Source organism: Protobothrops mucrosquamatus, unplaced genomic scaffold (genome assembly GCF_001527695.2).
Source record: "Protobothrops mucrosquamatus isolate PMUCROS unplaced genomic scaffold, P.Mucros_1.0 scaffold9, whole genome shotgun sequence".
Lineage (NCBI taxonomy): Eukaryota > Metazoa > Chordata > Lepidosauria > Squamata > Viperidae > Protobothrops > Protobothrops mucrosquamatus.
In genome coordinates this window covers 218,284-227,734 of record NW_015386396.1, presented here as the reverse complement: position 1 = coordinate 227,734, position 9,451 = coordinate 218,284, and the positions used below count along the sequence as shown (strand labels likewise).

Below are 9,451 nucleotides of genomic sequence, written 5' to 3'. Positions count from 1 at the left end.
TGCCAGGAACCGGTTTGATCTTCCACTTGGTGCAGAGTTTGTGTCCCAGTTGATGTCAGGGTAGTTAAAGTCCCCCATTACTATTGTGATGTGCTTCCTACATACCTTAGTTAGCTGACTAGCAAAAAGTTCATCTATTTCCTCTGTTTGGTTGGGTGGCCTGTAGTATACACCTATGGCAATGTCATTTCCCCCCCCCCTTTTATATTGACCCAAATGCATTCATGCTGGGAATCATACTCTTAAAAGTGAGTGACAGGAAAGAACAGCAAAAAATTATCAAGGTTTGATTTTAAAAAAAGTATTTAGACATGGTATTCAGTTCTTTCTACTATGAACAGTGCCTGTCTGCTGCTAAAGGCAGCATTCCTGGATTAAAATTTGCTCCATCTCTGTAATCAAAGATTGGCTAATCATGGAGAACTTGTTAATTAGGTTTGCCAACAGGTACATGTAGGCACCACTCTTGTTAAGGCAGTCATTGCTTAGTTATTAGATTTCTATCTTGCCCTTCAGTCAGGAACTTGATGCTGCCAGATACTGTGTTCCTTCCTTCCATTTTTTCCCCCAGAACAAGCCTGAGAAACAGGCTTGTGCTGAGACAGTGGATGAACACAAAACATTAATACACTCCTCATTCTACATTAAAAACTCCCTTTTTATGACCCTGTAATCCCTTAGTTTGCAGTAGAGTCGGGATGGCTGAACGGAGCTGAGGGTTTAGGTTTACTGGCTGGATGCCCTTCCTGACGCCTACAGTGATTTTGCAGCAGATTTTTTTTCTAGGCAGAGAGAAACATTTGCCACTACTTAGGACTGAAGTCTCAACCTTCTGAGTGGGGGGTGAGCATCTTCACCACTAGGCCACCACACCTCTCATTCCTCATTCTATGTTACTACATTATTAATTTCCTCATTATTGCCAGCAGCAGCCAATGTTAGCACATACAACAGAGAAACACACATCATGATAGGTTTGAGAGGGGCAAATGATTGTATTGTATGGAAAAAGACAGGGAGAACATAACGACCTGGTCTGCACAAGGCACAACTTTAGACCACAAGGTTACAGGTGACTCACGAAGCCTTCAATGTGATCGCAGAGACTTTTAAAGTTATTGTCAAGGACAGGGAAAATTATTAAGATACATAATAAATTGATCATATGAACTAGGTTTAATTTTAATTAAGTTTAAAATGGAATGAAATAAGAGGGAGACCAAATGCAGCTCTGGTCCTGATCTTGATCTGCAGGAAGCCCTGACATTTTTTTTTTAATATTTTGTTGTTAAACCTTAAGTGACTGAGTTTGTGCAACATACTAAGCAGTTTGTGCAACATACTAAGCCATAAGATGTGGTTTACAATGGCTGGGTTTATCCAGAATGCTAAATGTACACAGTGTGGCTTAGTGCAATGTGTGAATCTAATGAATGCATATTGCATATTTAACAAAGTACTGCATTGTAAGCTGCCAGAGTCATTTTGGACGGTAAGATGGGCAGCATATAAATGTAATAATAAATAAAAATGAATAAATAAAAGTATGGCACTACTGAATTAAGTGACTGTCAACGGCGACCCCTTGTCATTCAAGAGCATAGTTTTGCTCAGACAGGACAACTTTAAATTAGAAGCAGAGATACATGTCTTTTCCCATCCGAATCAATCAAATTAAAAAGAGGCAACACATGACTGGGAACTGCCTGGCAAATATAAGATGTAGAATTATCCAAACCCAATTATCTTCTGGTGCCCTCTGAGGTAGTAGTACCAACAATATATCTAAAATAAAATGAGAAAAACAAGTGTGTTTGGGATGGCACTTCCTAGAATTGCTAATATTCCCCTCTCTGAGTTTATCTGGCAGACTCTTCACTTTGTAAGTGACTGATCTGAGTTTGTCTCAATTTTTGGCAACGGGTTTTGTTTACTAGGAGGATGTAAGCGGGTCCCATGCGGCTTAACAAACAGACCCAGCAGCGTCTTTGAAGAGACACCACGCTCCACATATTTTAAGAGCAAGAAGGACTCTTTGCCAAGGCCTCAGTCTGATATGTGATATAACCAAATCCAGAAAATGCCAAAACAACAAAACTTTCCATCCAAATCCTTCCTGTTCCCATGTTTCTTATTAACCCGTCCCAGCAGATACAGGACTGCTTGATCAACTTATCTACCTGCTGGTTTACATGCCCACATTAAAAAAAAAACTTTTTTAATAACAGGACACTTTATAGGCACTGTGGGACACATTCTTAGCATACAATTGGTCCTCGACTTATGACCACTATCGAGACCAGGATTTTTGTTGCTAAGCAACCTGGTTGCTAAGTGAGTAGCACCTGATTCTACAGCCTTTCATGCCATGACTACTAAGCAAATCACTTTAGTTGTTAATGAATCCTGCAGTTGTTAAGTGAATCTTGCTTCCCCCATTGACTTTGCTTGTTAAACACCACCTGGGAAGGTTGCAAATAGCAATCACATGACCCTGGGATGCTGCAAACGTTGTAAATACACACCGATTTCCAAGTGCCTGAATTTTGATCATGTGACCTTGGGGATGCGGCAAAGGTCTTGGGGATGCTGCGGAAGAGAAGGGTCAAAAGGTTTTTCAGTGCCATTGTAACTTTGCATCCTGAAATGAATGGTTGTAAATTACCTGTAGTGTTGTTATGGGCAATGAAGGTTTCCATGAAAAGTATGTGAAGGGAAAGGACTGTATTAAAACAAACATTCATAAGCAAGAGTGGGCAAGAATCTAGTCCTCAGTTTCCAGAGTTTTCATATATGTTTTGATTTATCAGTGATCAAATTTATTCCTCTATTGGCATTTCTGGAAACAGCATACGGGGAAAAATGTTTTTTGCAAGGATATCAGCAAGCAAATGACAGCACAGATATATAGTATATTCAAAATAGAGACATATAGGTGCACCACAGAGCATAAATTTCCTTGTTTTAGTAAAATCTGGATTACACAACAAACTGATAAGGAGATTTGTGGACCTGGCTCTATTAAAGTGTTTTACAAAACAAAGAAATTAACATTTTAAGTCCTGGATATAAATATCTATATTTTAGGAATACACTAGCAGTTAGCTGTCCTTAACTGATCTTGACAATTCAGTGGTAAATCTGATTAGAAGTTGGGTGGGAAGCCACAGCAAAAGAGCAGGGCAATAGGCTTGAGTGGGAACTCAAAAAAAAAAAGTCATTGTGTTATCAAGAAACCTACGCAGATCTGTGTCTATGCATGAGGTCACCAAGAGTCAAACTTGACTCAAGAGATTTTATCTTTTTACGCTATAGAAAGCAATGCACAGTAAAGGACAAATAAATGTATATTAGTAGTGACGACAACCCAGATCACGTTTAACAAAATAAAACTTTGTTACATTTATTTATTTATTTATTTATTTATTTATTTATTTATTTATTTAATTCAATGTATATTGGCACCCATCTTAAATATATGACACTGGATTGTTAGCAATGATTAAAAACAAAATAAAAATATTATAATAAACCAATAATAATATACTGTATACAGCACCTAAGATAAAACAATTAATACAACAATTAATAAACCATGATATGGCCTCAGTTACACAGCCAGGGCTCTGAACTCATTAACAAAACCAGGTTTCAAGGTCATAAAAGACCAGTAGAGTCAGAACAAGTCTAATCCCCAAGGGAAAGAGGTTTGTTTGTTCATTCTATGTTTGTTTGTTTGTTTAATTTCTACGCCATCCTTCTTGCCGAAGTGATTCTAGGTGGCTTATAGTCTTTCAGTAAAACACCATATAAAATATTTAAAACAATAAAGTTGGGCGCCCAACAGAAAACCTTCTCTTCCTGGGCCCCACCAGTAATGGACCGGACCCAGAACAAGCCATTCCCGGTGGGTAGATACAACTGGGGAGTGACGGCCGTATAAGCATCAGTAAATATCAATAAAACAAAACTACAGATAGTCCTCAACTTACTACAGCTCATTTAGTGACCATTCAAAGTTACAACTGCACTGAAAAAAGTGATGTATGACCGTTTTCACACTTACGAATGTTGCAGTATCTCCATAGTCACATGATCAAAATTCAGATGCTTGGCAGCTGACTCATATTTATGACAGCTGTAGTGTCCCAGGGTCACGTGATCACCTTTTGCGACCTTCTGACAAGCAAAGTCAACGGGGAGGCCAGATGCACTTAACAACCATGTTACTAACTTAACAACTATAGCCATTCACTTAACAATTGTGGCAAGGAAGGTCATAAAATGGGGCAAAATTCACTTAACAAATATTTTTCTTAGCAACAGAAATTTTGGGCTCAATTGTGGTCGTAAGTCGACTACATATATTATGTTCAACTGCAGGGGTGTCAAACTAGCAACGTCACGTGACGTGTCACGACGTATCGTGATTTTTTTGCCATTGCCGGCAATGGGGTGGCGCGGTTTCGCTATGATGCATCCAGCTCGCTGGCGGGCAGTTTGACACCCCTGTTCAACTGGATGGGCCTAAGCCAAAGTTGCCATATCTAGGTCTAGTGACAACTGAATGGCAGCAAAGAGAACTGCAGTCTTTGTGGCTACTATATTGTAACTAGTGATTGCCTGGATTTTTGCACCATAAATATTGCAACTCTATAAACATATTCCTAGGTAAATTGTTAAAAGTACAAGGAAATTATTTTTTTCTAAAATTTAAGAATACTAAGAGATATTCTTTTCCCTTGATTACAAACTTTATGCAGATGATACCACTCTAATGTCAAAAGTGAAGAGGAACTAAAGAACCTCTTGATGCGGGTGAAGAAGGAGAGTGCAAAAGTTGGCTTGAAACTCAACATTAAGAAAACCAAGATCATGACATCCGGCCCTCTCAATTCCTGGCAAATAAATGGGGAAGAAATGGAGGTAGTGACAGATTTTATTTTCCTGGGCTCCAAGATCACCACAGATGGGGACTGCAGCCAAGAAATTAAAAGACGCTTGCTCCTGGGGAGGAAAGCTATGGCAAATCTAGACAGCATACTAAAAAGCAGAGACATCACCCTGCCAACAAAAGTACGTATAGTCAAGGCCATGGTTTTCCCAGTTGCAATGTATGGCTGTGAAAGTTGGACCATAAGAAAGGCTGAGCGCAAAAGAATTGAGGCCTTTGAACTATGGTGCTGCAGAAGACTCCTGCGAGTCCCATGGACTGCAAGGCGATCAAACCGGTCAGTCCTAGAGGAGATCAACCCTGACTGCTTTTTAGAAGGCCAGATCCTGAAGTTGAAACTCAAGTACTTTGGCCACTTAATGAGAAGGAAGGACTCATTGGAGAAGAGCCTAATGCTGGGAAAGATTGAGGGCAATAGAAGAAGGGGACGACAGAGAATGAGGTGGCTGGATGGAGTCACTGAAGCAGTAGGCGTGAACTTAAATGGACTCCAGAAGATGGTAGAGGACAGGAAGGCCTGGAGGAACGTTGTCCATGGGGTCGCGATGGGTTGGACACGACTTCGCAACTAACAAGTCCTCACTTAATGATGGTAATTAGAATCACAATTTCCATTGTCAAGCAATGCGGTTATCACATGACTACAAGACTTAACGACTGCAATACCAGCAGTTCCTGTTGCTGTACTTAAGTCAGGATTACGGGATAGAATCTCCTTTCAACTTCCTGCCAATGGGGAAACCGGGGAAAAAATTGCAAGTCTGGGAGGCTCGCAAGCTGGTAAGTGGCTGCAGTGGTGCAACTGGGCGCAGGATGGCTGCTTTGAAGAACAGGCACACAGAAAGTGGCAGGAGCAACTTACAGAACCACCTTGCAACCTTCCCCTGCAGACTTCCCCATTGACTTTGCTTATGGGAAGCTGGCAGGAAAGTTCACAAATAGTGATCATATGTTGCAACCATCATAAGTGCGAGCCGGTTGCCAAGCCCAGGTCACAATCATATGACCACAGGGATGCTGGGAGAGTCAGAATTTTGAGGACTGGTTATAAGTACACTTGTTCAGTGTTTTTGCAATTTTGAACAAATGGCCATTAACTGAGAAATTAACATTAATCAGAAAAATATCACTGTCTGAAATATCCCAAGTTTTCATTTTAATGGGACTAAAAATATATTCAGAGATCCACAGTGCCAGAAACAGTCCCTATTTACAGACAGTCTATACATACATCAAAAACTTTTCGGAAGCAAGAGAACACAGGTTCCGAGATCTGCAAGCGGGCATCGCACACTGCCCAGAGACTACCATACAAGGACAAATCATGCATTGCAAATATTGCTTGGAAGTAGGAGATACTTCTAAAGTAATCTACCAGTTCCCCTGCATGGATTGCTCCCATGACTATGTAGGACAGAGGGGGAGAGGAAGCTAACCACCAGATTGCAAGAACACAAGTGAGCGGTCAGATGAGGAGACCTGAACTCATTGGGAGCCTCACATTGCAATGAATAAGGGCATACATTCAGTTTTGCAGCTATTAAGATTGCTGACTGAGCAGGTACAAAAATAGCCAGGGAAATTATTGAAGCCTGTGAAACGGGCCCCTTGGTAGTCAATAGAGGTGCTAATTTACTTCCAACTTATCAGGTTCTTAGGAGATGAGGACTTGACAGCACAAGAAAACAACAGCCAACAACTTAATAACTGCCTATCAATACCCCAGTCAACAACTAAAAAGCCACACACAACCAGGCACCACATAAATACTATGCATTCTGGTGTGAGATAAGTTCCCTGAGGATGGGCTCCAGCACAAATCCAAAAGTTTGGAAGACTAAAACTTTGGTCCTGGTGATTGACCCAGATTGGATCCTGGCACATTATCAAAACACTCAGACGTTGATGGGAAAAATAGTACATGAATGCGAAAGAACTTCAACAGAATGAATGGTGGATTCAGAACAAAAGTGCAGAATTTGTTAAAAGTCCCAGAAGCACACTTTTCAGAATAATAATTATTTTCTAGACATAGGGTTTAATTTTCCACAAAAGCTCTTCTTTATTGGGTCATGTGTTGGAAAATCTGCCTGAGAAAATATATAAAGAACCCAAATGACTCACTGGGAACTTGCTTACCAGTTTCCCTAAGAGATAATCGTTTAAAATAAACAATTGATTTATTTCTGCAAAAAGAGAGAGGTTCATTATATTTACTAAAATAAGCTTGTGTGGGGTAATAATTGTTTGCTTCATGAGTAGAAAAGAGGTTGAGTTTCCAAAGTCATCCCTGCAAATCTCAACTTGCCTGGGAAGGGCGTCTGTCAGAATCCAATTATATTTCATTTCTAGTTACTTACTATGGAAAAAACCCATTTCTGCTCTCTCTGGATTCTGTCATGCTACGAAGGAGAAGGGGGATGAGCAGGGGGGGTTTATGGCCCACACTTCCTTCAGTAAACTACAAAAGGACTGGATGTTGATTCCCATCAAGAGGACTGACCATAACAATATGGCCATTGCCTTTCATCTACTCAGCTCTCTGAAGTCTTCCTTTTGCCGGCAGTGAGGGAAAAGGGGGGGGGAACAAGGCAACGCCTGGAAAAGAGGATGAGTGATCGTCGCCGGAAGAACTATGGGGTGGGGGCTGCTTGGGAACACTTAAAACATTGAAGGATGGGAGAGAACTCCTCAGATCCTGCCTAGAATGCCTGCAGCCATCTTCTCTTAATAAAGATGCCTGTTGGAAGAGATATTCCAAGGGTTCTGTCTTCTTAAGGTGTAAAGTGGGGTGGGTCCTTACAGCGTCACTAAGTTGATAGTTTTACTACATATCTATGTAGAAATTATCTTACAGTCAAATCTGAAATTTCATAGAATTACAATCCTGAAACATCTATGGGAGTCAATCATACAAAGCCTTCTGGAATGCCTTTTGCAGCGGCCATTGAAATAAATTATTCATTTATTTAAAAGACTTGGAGAGCTGCCCATATTATGAGCCGCAGCCCTGGGCAGTTCACACAGGTATAAAAACCTTTTTTTAAAAAAATAAAATAAAAATAAACCACCACCCAAAAAATCACAATAAAAACTCTTGGTACTCTGGGGCAACACTCTCCCACATATCAGCCTTCCATCTTGCTGGACTCCATCCTCATCTTACCCCTACAATTCATCAAGGTCCTCCGTGTTCCACACACAACAAAGTCAGCTAAAGAGAAGACACACCTCCTAGGTCAGTGATGGCGAACCATTTAGAGACCGAGTGCCCAAACCGCAACCCAAAACCCACTTATTTATCGCCGGGTGCCAAGTGGGCATGGCCCACTGGGTGGGTGTGGCTGTAGTGGTCATGGCAGACTGGGTGGGTGTGGCCAAGGTGGGTGTGATCACCTCGATGTTACTCATGGGGAAGGATGCATGTGGGGGCCAGACAGGGTTGGGGGAGATCCAGGTCTCTGCAGGTGGAGCGGTGGGCAGGAGGCTCGTCCTGTGGGGTGAGGCGAGGCAGGGTGGGAGTGCCATTGTCGCAGGGCAAGGCGGGGCAGGGGCCGCTGCTGCCTGATACCATCAGCCCCTGCACACAGGCCAGCGAGTGCATTGGTGCTGGAATGCATCTGGCCATGTGGGACCTCGGCGAGTTAGCTGGCGGCTGGTTGAAGAGGGACAATTGCCATCTCTGGGGCATGGCGCGTGTGCCCACAGAGAGGGCTCTCAGTGCTGCCTCTGGCACCCGTGCCATAGGTTCACCACCACCGTCCTAGGTTCTACCAGATGGCGGCACGTAAGGGAAGGGATTTGGAGCGTGCCCGGCTTATTTGACCTAGTGGAACTGGCAGAAACCCTCAGGGAAAAGGAAGTCCCACAAATATCCTTATCCCATGCCATTTAGGGCTTTAAAGGTGATAAGTCAGTATCTTGAAGTGCACTGGACAAAAAAATTGGCAGCCCAGCCACAGTGTAATTATGGTCAAACTGTGGAGTGGCCTATTCTACACCCAACCATACACAAAACTCAACCATCTGATCAAGAGAAAACTGGCTTTATATCAAGAAATGGAAAAGTTGACATACCCTCGAAAATGTTGTGCCCCCTCAGATGGCCTTCGGAACCTCTGCACACACAGCCTCTGCAACCTGCAGGTGACACATGAGAGCAGGGCATGCTTTCCTGGTCTTTTTGGAAGCTGCAAGGCCACACAAAAGCATCTTCTGAAGGTTCCAGGTCTTGTGCAACCAGAAGCTGCCTCAGATAGGCATTTTTTTTCTGAGAGACAAAGACAAATAGAAAAATATTTACAAGTATGTAAATATTTATTTATTAAATTTATATGCTGTCCATCTTACTATCTAAAGCGAATTTGTTAGGAAACAGGGGTGTGTATATGAGGAACACCAGCAGTCATGTTTTTCTGAATTTTTGACCTGTTTAGAGCCCAACATGTTCACCATCACTGGACTAGCTGCTGGCACTGGACAGGATCAGGCAGAACA

The 9,451-nt window shown here is 42.0% G+C and overlaps 1 protein-coding gene across 1 annotated transcript in view; it reads right to left on the bottom strand.

Annotated features, from left to right (window-relative positions):
• Window positions 1-9,050, bottom strand: part of ARSG (arylsulfatase G) — a 92,478-nt gene extending 83,428 nt beyond the window's left edge. The window contains exon 1 of the mRNA XM_015810375.1: window positions 9,032-9,050. The gene's annotated coding sequence lies outside the window, so the exon portion shown is untranslated. The remainder of the gene's footprint in view (window positions 1-9,031) is intronic.
• Between the last annotated feature and the right edge of the window lie 401 nt (window positions 9,051-9,451).